At 35.1% G+C, this 9404-nt stretch overlaps 1 long non-coding RNA gene across 1 annotated transcript; it reads right to left on the minus strand.

Moving 5' to 3' along the window:
• Positions 1 to 7681: 7681 nt before the first annotated feature.
• On the minus strand, positions 7682 to 8956 carry LOC145166923 (uncharacterized). The gene is made up of 2 exons (XR_013740801.1): positions 8394 to 8956; positions 7682 to 8127 (listed from the first exon to the last, which is right to left on the minus strand). It is a non-coding gene; the product is annotated as an uncharacterized LOC145166923 (long non-coding RNA).
• Positions 8957 to 9404: the final 448 nt, after the last annotated feature.

The following is a 9404-nucleotide window of genomic DNA, read 5'->3' on the forward strand; positions in this document are numbered from 1 at the left end:
GCATGCGATTCACAAATTCATAATCAAATCATAACCGATAAGAAATGTGGCTATTCTGGGGAAACTTACTTGAGCTCGGTTGACTGCATGCACCACACTCTTTCTTGTCTTAGAACACTCTTTCCTTGAAACATTTTCTTTTGAAAATTTTTGAAAACTTTACAGATCCTCGGTTTGAGTTCAGACACACCCGAAGGTATCCCCGAATCCCTCAAACCAAGGCTCCAATAACAAGTTGTAACGACTTGAAAATCAAGGGTAAAATTTTCATTTTTAATATAGCTAAAACATTAACACCATTTATTTCAAACATTTCAAATCTTCGTTAAGTAAAACATTTATCAGAGTTCATCCCAAAATCATTCATTGCGGAAATCATAGGTGTGTGCACTGCGATCAATCCGAGCTCTTCTCTTCCAAAATGTTGATACCTGAAACCAAAACTGTAAATCATAAGCACAAAGCTTAATGAGTCCCCCAGAGCATACCCCACACACAATCCACAAAACACATATCATATTAGCTAAAAAAGCTATCTCTACCGCATACCGCATATCAGTTAGCTATAAAAGCTACCTCTACCAAGTATCACATATCAATTAGCTATCAAGCTATCTCTACCATTAGCCACAAATGCTGTCTCTACCCTTAGTGGTATAGATTATCTCTACCATTAGCCCCAAAGGCTATCTCTACCATTGGCCCCAAAGGCCATCTCTACCGTTGGCCCCAAAGGCCATCTCTACCGTTAGCCACAAAGGCTATCTCTACCATTAGCCATAAAGGCTATCTCTACCGCATATTACCACCTATTCAAGCCACACACCTCTACACAACAAGTATACCAACTATCATAAAATGGGCCGGCCTTGGTGCCTTAGACCTATTGGTATGGTGAGAAGACTCACCTCGTACTGCAGAAGCTTCCCGCATGAAATCCTTAGTTGCTGCCCCGCTAGCTTCCCAAGCTGTTACTACCAAACAATATACCCAATTAACAATTGGGTCCCATACCATAATCCTTAATGCATGCATGGGGGTAAAATGACTATTCTACCCATGGCCCAGTATGATCCAAAACTAAGGCCCAAACCCAAAACAAAAGCCCAACACTCTAATGTCCATAAGTCCTTTAATGGCCCAATTCCAAATTAGGCTCAAAACCATAATGGGCCTCCACAAATAAATATCAATCCCAAACCTGATGGCCCAACAGGGCCCCAAAACACAAAGTCCATTGCTTGGCCCAACCCGAGGTTCAAAACACGCCAAACCCATAACTGATGAGTACGCAGAGCATACTCTTCTGTACGCTAAGCGTACTGGCTGAATGGAGTGTACGCTGCGCGTACCTGCATGTAAGCCCAACGTACTCCTCTGTTAAGACACTTTTCCATTAAGTGCTTAATACTCTACTCCAGAAGCTACAATTACAGATCCAAGTCCTCTTCAACGTCTTAAACCATAAAGTTGCTTACTTGATGGCTTTGCATGACCCACATAAGCTCAAACTCAAAAATTATAATCTACTTCCATGGAAATGGTCTTAACTCATGCATGAACCCATTAAGACCTCCAAGATGGCAACTTCCTACCTTAGCGACTCATTTAACTACATAGAGTGGCAACTCTAAGCCTAAGGATCAGATTTCAACCATAAAGTTCAATCCTTGGGACCAAAATGAACTAAAACTCACAATGGTAGATCTAAGAGATGAATGATCAAGATCAAAGCTTTATACCTTCATCAAGCTGAGGATGAGTCCCAGATGCCAGATCCACAAGCTCCTCCTTGATTCCCTTCTTTGCAACAAGTTCCATTTTCTTGAAATGCACCAAAAACCACCCAAAATGCACCCACAAAGCTTACAACACTCTTGGATTAAGCCACCACTCGAATTTAGGGTTTAAGGCATTGAGAATGAAAGGGAGGCGCACCCCCTCGGACTTAAGGTGCTTTAAATAGTGAGCCGACCCTAAAAATTAGGGTTTAGGGACTTTAAGCGTACATTGGGCGTACTTCTCGTACGCTGGGCGTACGTGTCCAACACACGCAACCACGTATCCCCTCTGCGTTGGGCGTACCCCAGCTTACGCTGGGCGTACTCTTGAGCTGGCCACCTTGCATGCATGGGATCTCCTTGCCACTCTTCTCTACTAAGGACCAATAATGCCAATATCTTCAACATACTATAACTTCTTCATTCTAAGTCTGTTTCCTACGAACTTCATATCCACAAAAAGGTGATGAGAAACACTACGCTTCAAGCTCCACACCCGAGCCCTACAACCTTCTGAATAAGAACCGAGACCCATAAAAGACCGAATCGTCCGATTACGCTTATACCTTTGGCCTCCGAAGACACAATCGAACACTTTCAAAGCCGGGTGTTACACAAACTAGAGCTCTTTCATCGGTTTCTTCCACTGCCTCATCCACTTCCACCTCCTCCTCATATAACCTGTACCTCAGAGCCTTTTGCCTCCTCCTCGGCATGCCACTTCTTTGGATATCTTTTCCATTTCAGCCCCTTCTCATGTTGCTGTTTCCACCCTCCGATGGCACCTTCTTCGTCGAGCAACCGCTGATACGTAGTCGTTTCTTTCTCTATCAACATTACAGTTTCCGATCTTTCCAGAATTGGCTCCGTTCGCCGCAGCCGAGCCCTCTTTCTTTCTCGCTGCCTTTCACCGTTCGTTCTTGTTGCCTTTCACCAGACTCCTTTACCACTGGTTGCATGATCAACATCGTTGTCGCCAGTCTTCTCTTTTTCTACAAAGAAATCTGTAGCCACTGCTTCTTCTCTCTTCTTCTCCGACGAGCAGTTGATGTTAGCCGCCATTGTTAGAGTTGTTCCATCGTCGATGCCGTTATCTTCATCTAGTTTTTATGTTTTCTTCTTTTGTTTATTTTTCCAGTTTAATCATCTCCACCCGATCAAATTGCGGGGGGGGGGGGGGGAGGGGAGGGAGGGGGGATGTTAGCGAATAGGGTTTAGGCTCAATCCCTTTAGGTTTTAGCCATTAGGCTTTAGGTGTTCGTAATATATTCTTATGTAGTTGTCTTTTGAGAATCAATCAATCAATTATGTAATAGTTATTTCCATGGGTGATTAGACCAGAAGAGGGAAAAGCGTAGTGAGAGACGCTGACAGAGAAAGCAATTTTAGCGTCTTCAACTTTAATGGAGACCGAGTTGACAGTGAGTCTGTAGGAGGCTGTGAAGTTGCGGCAGTCAGTACGAGAAAAGGCAAGGATAAAAACGGTGGTGGCAGAGTAGATGCAGGGGGAATAAGGAGCAATAAATAAAAAGTGGAGTTGGTTGGAGCGGAGGTGGTAGGTAGATCGGAGTTCTAAACGATGGGCATGCCAAGGCACCATGAGAAACGTCGGGCGATGTTGGTGGCTTCGGAGTACCAGACCTCAATGTGGCGGAATCATTTGATTGAGAATTTGTTAGACATGGGATTTGCTTGGATGAAGTCATTGATGCCATTAGGGCTTCTTGACGAAAATAGAGGCGATGATACCGACATCTTTTTGACGGGGAGAGAGAGAGAGAGAGCGAGCAAGAGAGAGAGAGAGAGAGAGAGAGAGAGAGAGAGAGAGAGAGATAGATAGATAGATAGAGAGAGAGAGAGAGAGAGAGAGAGAGAGAGAGAGAGAGAGAGAGAAATGCACGGTTACGGGAGGGGATTGGTGGGTAGATTAATTCTTTTATTATTATTATTTTTAAATAGAAAAGGTATTAATATAGATTTAAAAATAGGAAAAAAAGAAATGAAAATTGTAAAATAGTCTTTTCAAGTTGTTCACGGACCAAAACACGGAAAAACTTTGATTTTGGACCTTCTATACAAGTGGAAAAGTTTTTTTTAATCCCATCCAATGTTTTTTGAATACCACAGTGACCAATCTTGCAGTTTTATATATATATATATATATATATATATATATATATATTATAAGAGTAGATTGAACACCAAGTTTGACACAAACTTTTTATTGATATTAAATACAACATAGAAATCAAGTCATGTGACTGTGTACATAGATAATATTATCTTTCAAGCGCAAAACTTGTAACAGAGACAAGTTTTTTTGTCACATTTGGGGTCAAACGCTTTATCGCATAATTTCAAACAGTCTGCATCCGTCTAACAAGATGACTTCGGGATCGGAAATTCACATTTATCTCTTCCTATCCAATGTATAAAAGTCTCACCTGCAACAAACAAAACAATCCATCACCATTTGTATTTACTTAATATTTATTTTCTCAAAATCACACACATTAACTCATCTTTTTCATCTCAACAACAAAAATATGGAGATGGAACAAACAAGGGTTATAGTTTCTATCTAACTAATATCTCATTTACTCAGTTAATTTAATTCCAAAACCATCAATAATCATCTACTTTCCATAATAATAATTAAAAACACAAATTAAAATATCTTCATAAATCAACATATATGTGTAACAAAAAAGGTAAAATAGGAAAAAAGTAAAATGAATGTAGCAAAGAGAGTAAGGAGCAGCATCAACACAAATAACAGTAAGCTTTTTCCCATTATCATATCAAACAATATATATGTTAAGAAACCACAATTAGCTCCCCTTATATAGGTAAACACCACCTATGGATAATTAATTATTGCCAATTTATTCACGTTTTCAAATTAGGTGTTTGAAAAATCTAGTAATCCGCAATAAAAAAATTTATTGCAATCTAACATCACATGACCTATATTCAAAGTTTAAAACATTAAACAATTATATAATTTCAGAAATTTAACAAAATCACATAAACTGACTTCATAATTAAATATTACAAACACATATTACAATTTAAGAACATAATTTTTACAAACAATTATATGTGTTTATATAAAGATATAAAGCATTAGAAAATATTAAGTAACAACAATTAGGTCTTTTAAAATTACCAAACAAAAGTTAGGTGAAAACCTAACTGCATTTGACAAATAACCGATCAATTACAATTACATAATCAAATATAATACGTTTCACAAAAATCCCATAAAATCAACAACAATTGTTTTTAACCATCTTTAAATCGTAATCTCATTGACACTTGATTTGGTCTCCTGACACTTTCTCCCGCCTATTCCTTCATCAAAAAATCATTCTTGAAAAACAGGAATTTAAATTAGAAACTATTCTATTATCCTTATTAAATAAATCAACAACTTTAATTTTAACAAAACTTTTTGAAACGATGACCCAATTACTTTTGTTTGATTTGAACATTCTTTTGCTTTCCAAAAAATTTAATTGAATGTGCATTACTATTTATTGCACAAAATACCTTTTTGGCCACCATTATATGGGGCAGTATCACGCAATTGCTTAAATTGTTTTGTTGTAATTGGTGCAATATGCTCAAACCGTTTTGGTTTTGTTATATTTTTATTAAAAAAGGAAAGTGACATAGCATAAGGTAGAGATAAATTAACAAAAAACAACTATAAATACCGAAGAAAATAATTTCTTAATAGGTTTATAATAAGAAGTGCATATTTGACATAAAAAATAAGTAATAATAGGTTATAAACCTTTTTTTAATACCGAAAGGTACTCCCTTAAAAACTAGATTACTATCTCATGAAATTACAATGTCATTTTAGAAAAAGTCAAACTTTATCATTTTCTGCCTTGATCGATATTTAAGACAATTTTGTTTGTTATGGTTGTTAGTTTTGATGAGAATTTATATTTTCAAAGCTTTATTGCTATTGAATTTAATTCATTAATGCGTTATGAATTCAAATTATGTTTAATCTGTATAATTTTTCCGTACTATATGCCTATGTGTGTGGAAATAGCAATGTACTCAATGAAAGTAGGATGCTAAAGTTGTCTAACACATAAATAAACAAACCAAAATACCTTGCTAGAATGGTATAAACACGTGTTGATATAATTGTAAACCCAAAGACCCAGATTCGTTATATTTGTGTGTTTTTAGGTAAATAATATGTCAAGTCTTTTATTTGATTTCACTATCTATTTACCAAGTATTTTATTTGTATACTAAGATACTAAGTGTGAGACCTATGTATTATACGGGTTTATTAAAAGGACCAAAAGTAAAGATGTGAGCAAAAAAAGACCATTCACGCAAGTTTTGATAACCACAGGGACTATGTTCATAAAAAAATATGTACAACTGAGTTTGTGACCTTTGGTAAACCACATAGACCATTTATGTAATTTGATCTTAATTAATCTATATTAATAAAATTAATTAATATGAATTCAGAAATGGAAGGTATTATCAACCTTAATTATTATATTAATAGAAAGAGGATTTCACAAATAGAAAGTTATTATGTACATTAATTAATATATTAATAAAATTAGTTAATACGAGATGATATTTAATAGGTTGAATTTGAATAAAAAAGAACAAAAAACTATAAAAATGACAAGTGGATATTAAATAATTCAAAAAAATTAAAAAAAATGACAAATGTCAAAATGAAGGAGAAGATGACGTGTGGCAAAATCATTCATATTTGTTAGGGTATATAACTTGACATTTCATCAAGTATTTGATTATATATACTTTCTCAAATTTAGGAAATATTTGAAATCTAAGTCCTAAAAATGTTCATCTCAATCTGTTTTCACCATGAACAATCTAGGAATTACCCAGAATCTAGGAACAAGTTTTGAATGTTTTTATTTTTTCTTATTTTTGAGAGAGATTTTGAAAAATCTATAAGTATTCTAAGAATATTAAAAACCTTTTTGTGAATAATCCCTCTCCGATTTCACCCTCTTCTGCGCCTGCGCCTAACTCACTGAGTTTGAGTCACTTAGTCAAATCGTTCTGATAATCAGCTACACCTTTTGCCTCCGCCTCTCAATAGACTCATACACCTTCACCGATCGAACTCCGCCTATTCGTTTGTGTAGTTTAAAGTTCCACCACCGGCCTCCCTCACTACCCTCCGTCCGCCGCTGATGTCGGCCTCTTGGCAGGTTGTAAAGTTTTTTCTGTCATTCTCCACCTCTTCTTTTTACTTGAAAATCACGTCTTCAAGATCAGGCACACCATCTTTATTTGATTTTGAAAACAAAGATATGTTAAACAACTTTCTTCGTATCTATAGTGTATCTATAGTGTATGTGTATGAAACACTAGATATATTTATGTTTAACGCTTAATTCATTAATATCATATTGAATACTATAAAGGTTTATCTATGTTGCTTGATTTTAAATTGATTTGTTTATGTTGATTAATGATTGAGTTTAGGGATAAGCTTTGGAATCGGACTAGAACCGGAACCGGTTTTGCGATATTATAAGAACCGGGAGACGGACCACCATTTCCAGGTTTTGGTTACTTTTCGAAACAAGAACCAGTTATAAATAATATGAAACTAATGATGATGCAATTCATATTACTCACATGTAGTCAAGTTTTCTTCTTATAAAACATAATATTCAATGATCTAGTTTGCAAACATTGTTTAATATTCATATATATGAAATTTAATATAATTAAATCAATCAAGTTTCAACCAAAAGAACAATTTAATATCATTTCTACGAATCTACCAAAATAAACTAGCTAACTATCGTCTACTTCTCCATCGACCTTTTTCCCATTGCTTTGTTATTGTGTATAGTTTCCCAATATCTATATAAAACACAAAACAAAAAGGTTGTTAGCATTTAGTAAAGAGTAAATTACTAAAATCGTACATCTGGTTTGGTCAAAACTGCAAGTTCGGTTATGGTCGCTAATAAACATGAAAAGACAATTTTACCCTTGCTATATATTTTTCCAACATTTTAAATAACTAGTAAATACTTATTTATAATAAAAACTGATTGGGTCCCTCCACCATTTCCTAACTCCGACCCCAAAACAAGCCTCCATCCGATGGCACCTTCTCCGATGGGCAGCCTGTTATATGTAGTCGTTTCTTTCTCTATCAACATTGTAGTTTCCAATCTCGCCGGCATTGGCTCCGTCCGTCGCAGCTCGAGCCCTCTTTCTTTCTCGCTGCCTTTCCCCAGACTCCTCTACCGCTGGTTGCTCTACCGCTGGTTGCTCGAGCCCTCTTCATTTTTAAAATCATTGTATGCTAGTTTGAAGTCAAAAGGAAAAGTTAGAAAAATGGAGCCAGTTGGTCTATGCGATGAAAAAGAAAAGGAATACGTCCAAATGGTATTTTCAGGTTGCTTTCAAATAATGAGTAAGAAAAGAAGAGTTGTGCATATTGTGTTGATGCCTTGTTTATGTACAAAGTATATGAAAATTGGCGAAGTAAATTGAATGATACTACCATGTGGGTTCTTTTTTGTGAAAACAAGCTCAGGAAACAAAGAAAAGGAAAGTTGGCATGCTCACATGTCTGAACAAAAGCTGAAATTGTGTAAAAGTGCTTCTTGTTGATCAATTCCTCGATTTCTTCTTTCATATTAAATAAAGGATATTTGTTGCTCAGAAGATAGCCCTTGTCTTTGGTAATCAAGTATAGCATGCTTTTGTCGTCTTTGTTCTGAATCATCGTTCCTATGAATCACTAGAACCATATGTTTAATCCTTATCTTCGTTTGTACGCCCTGAATCAGAAACATATATTTCCATTGTGGTTTTGATTTGTGGATGTGCTTGGAGTTTCAAACGACATCATTGATGATCCTGATCTGAACTCCACTGATCTTGATCTGAACTCCAACGAACAAAAGTTGCAGAAATTGATTTTGCGTGATTCAAACTTGTTGATGAAATTAAAGGGTTTTACTCCAATTTCCAGATCAAAGAAGAAGGAAAAGAGACAATGATGGAAGATGGGCTTCTCTTACTTTTTGAAGCAAAAAGAAATAATACAAAGAAAAAGGCTTAGGGATATAATGGTCTCATTCGTTTGCTATCCTTCCTGTCAAAAAGCTTTTTGTCTACTTAACAAAAAAAAATATCGTTTTCCAAATGTTTAACTTTGAATGTCTCTAGTTTTTAAGTTTATTTATTTTTAGTCTTTATATTTATTTTGTTATTCTAAATTCGTTTTAATGTGTTTTAGTTATTTTTCAAATTCTATTAATTAAATTTTCTTTTGTATTTTTGTTTCTAGTTCTTAAATTTATTTTGTATATTTAATTTTCTAGACTACTAGTTAGTCTTTGTTTAAGTTAAACTATTTTTAGTCATTAATTTTGTTAGTTTTTATTCTTTTGTTAATTTTATCAATTTGTTTAAATTTTGTTATTTATGTTTATTATTTATTATTTATTTTTTTTTTTTTTGGGAATGAAAATAATTTCCGCTCATTTAATTATCATCGTACAGTGAGTGAGATAGCAAACGGGCAACAAGTTGCGCCGTTAAGGCTTTCTGTATGGTAAAACTAATTCTTTT

The sequence above is a fragment of the Lactuca virosa genome, chromosome 3, assembly GCF_052849685.1.
Source record: "Lactuca virosa cultivar CGN04683 chromosome 3, Lactuca_virosa_CGN04683_v6, whole genome shotgun sequence".
Lineage (NCBI taxonomy): Eukaryota > Viridiplantae > Streptophyta > Magnoliopsida > Asterales > Asteraceae > Lactuca > Lactuca virosa.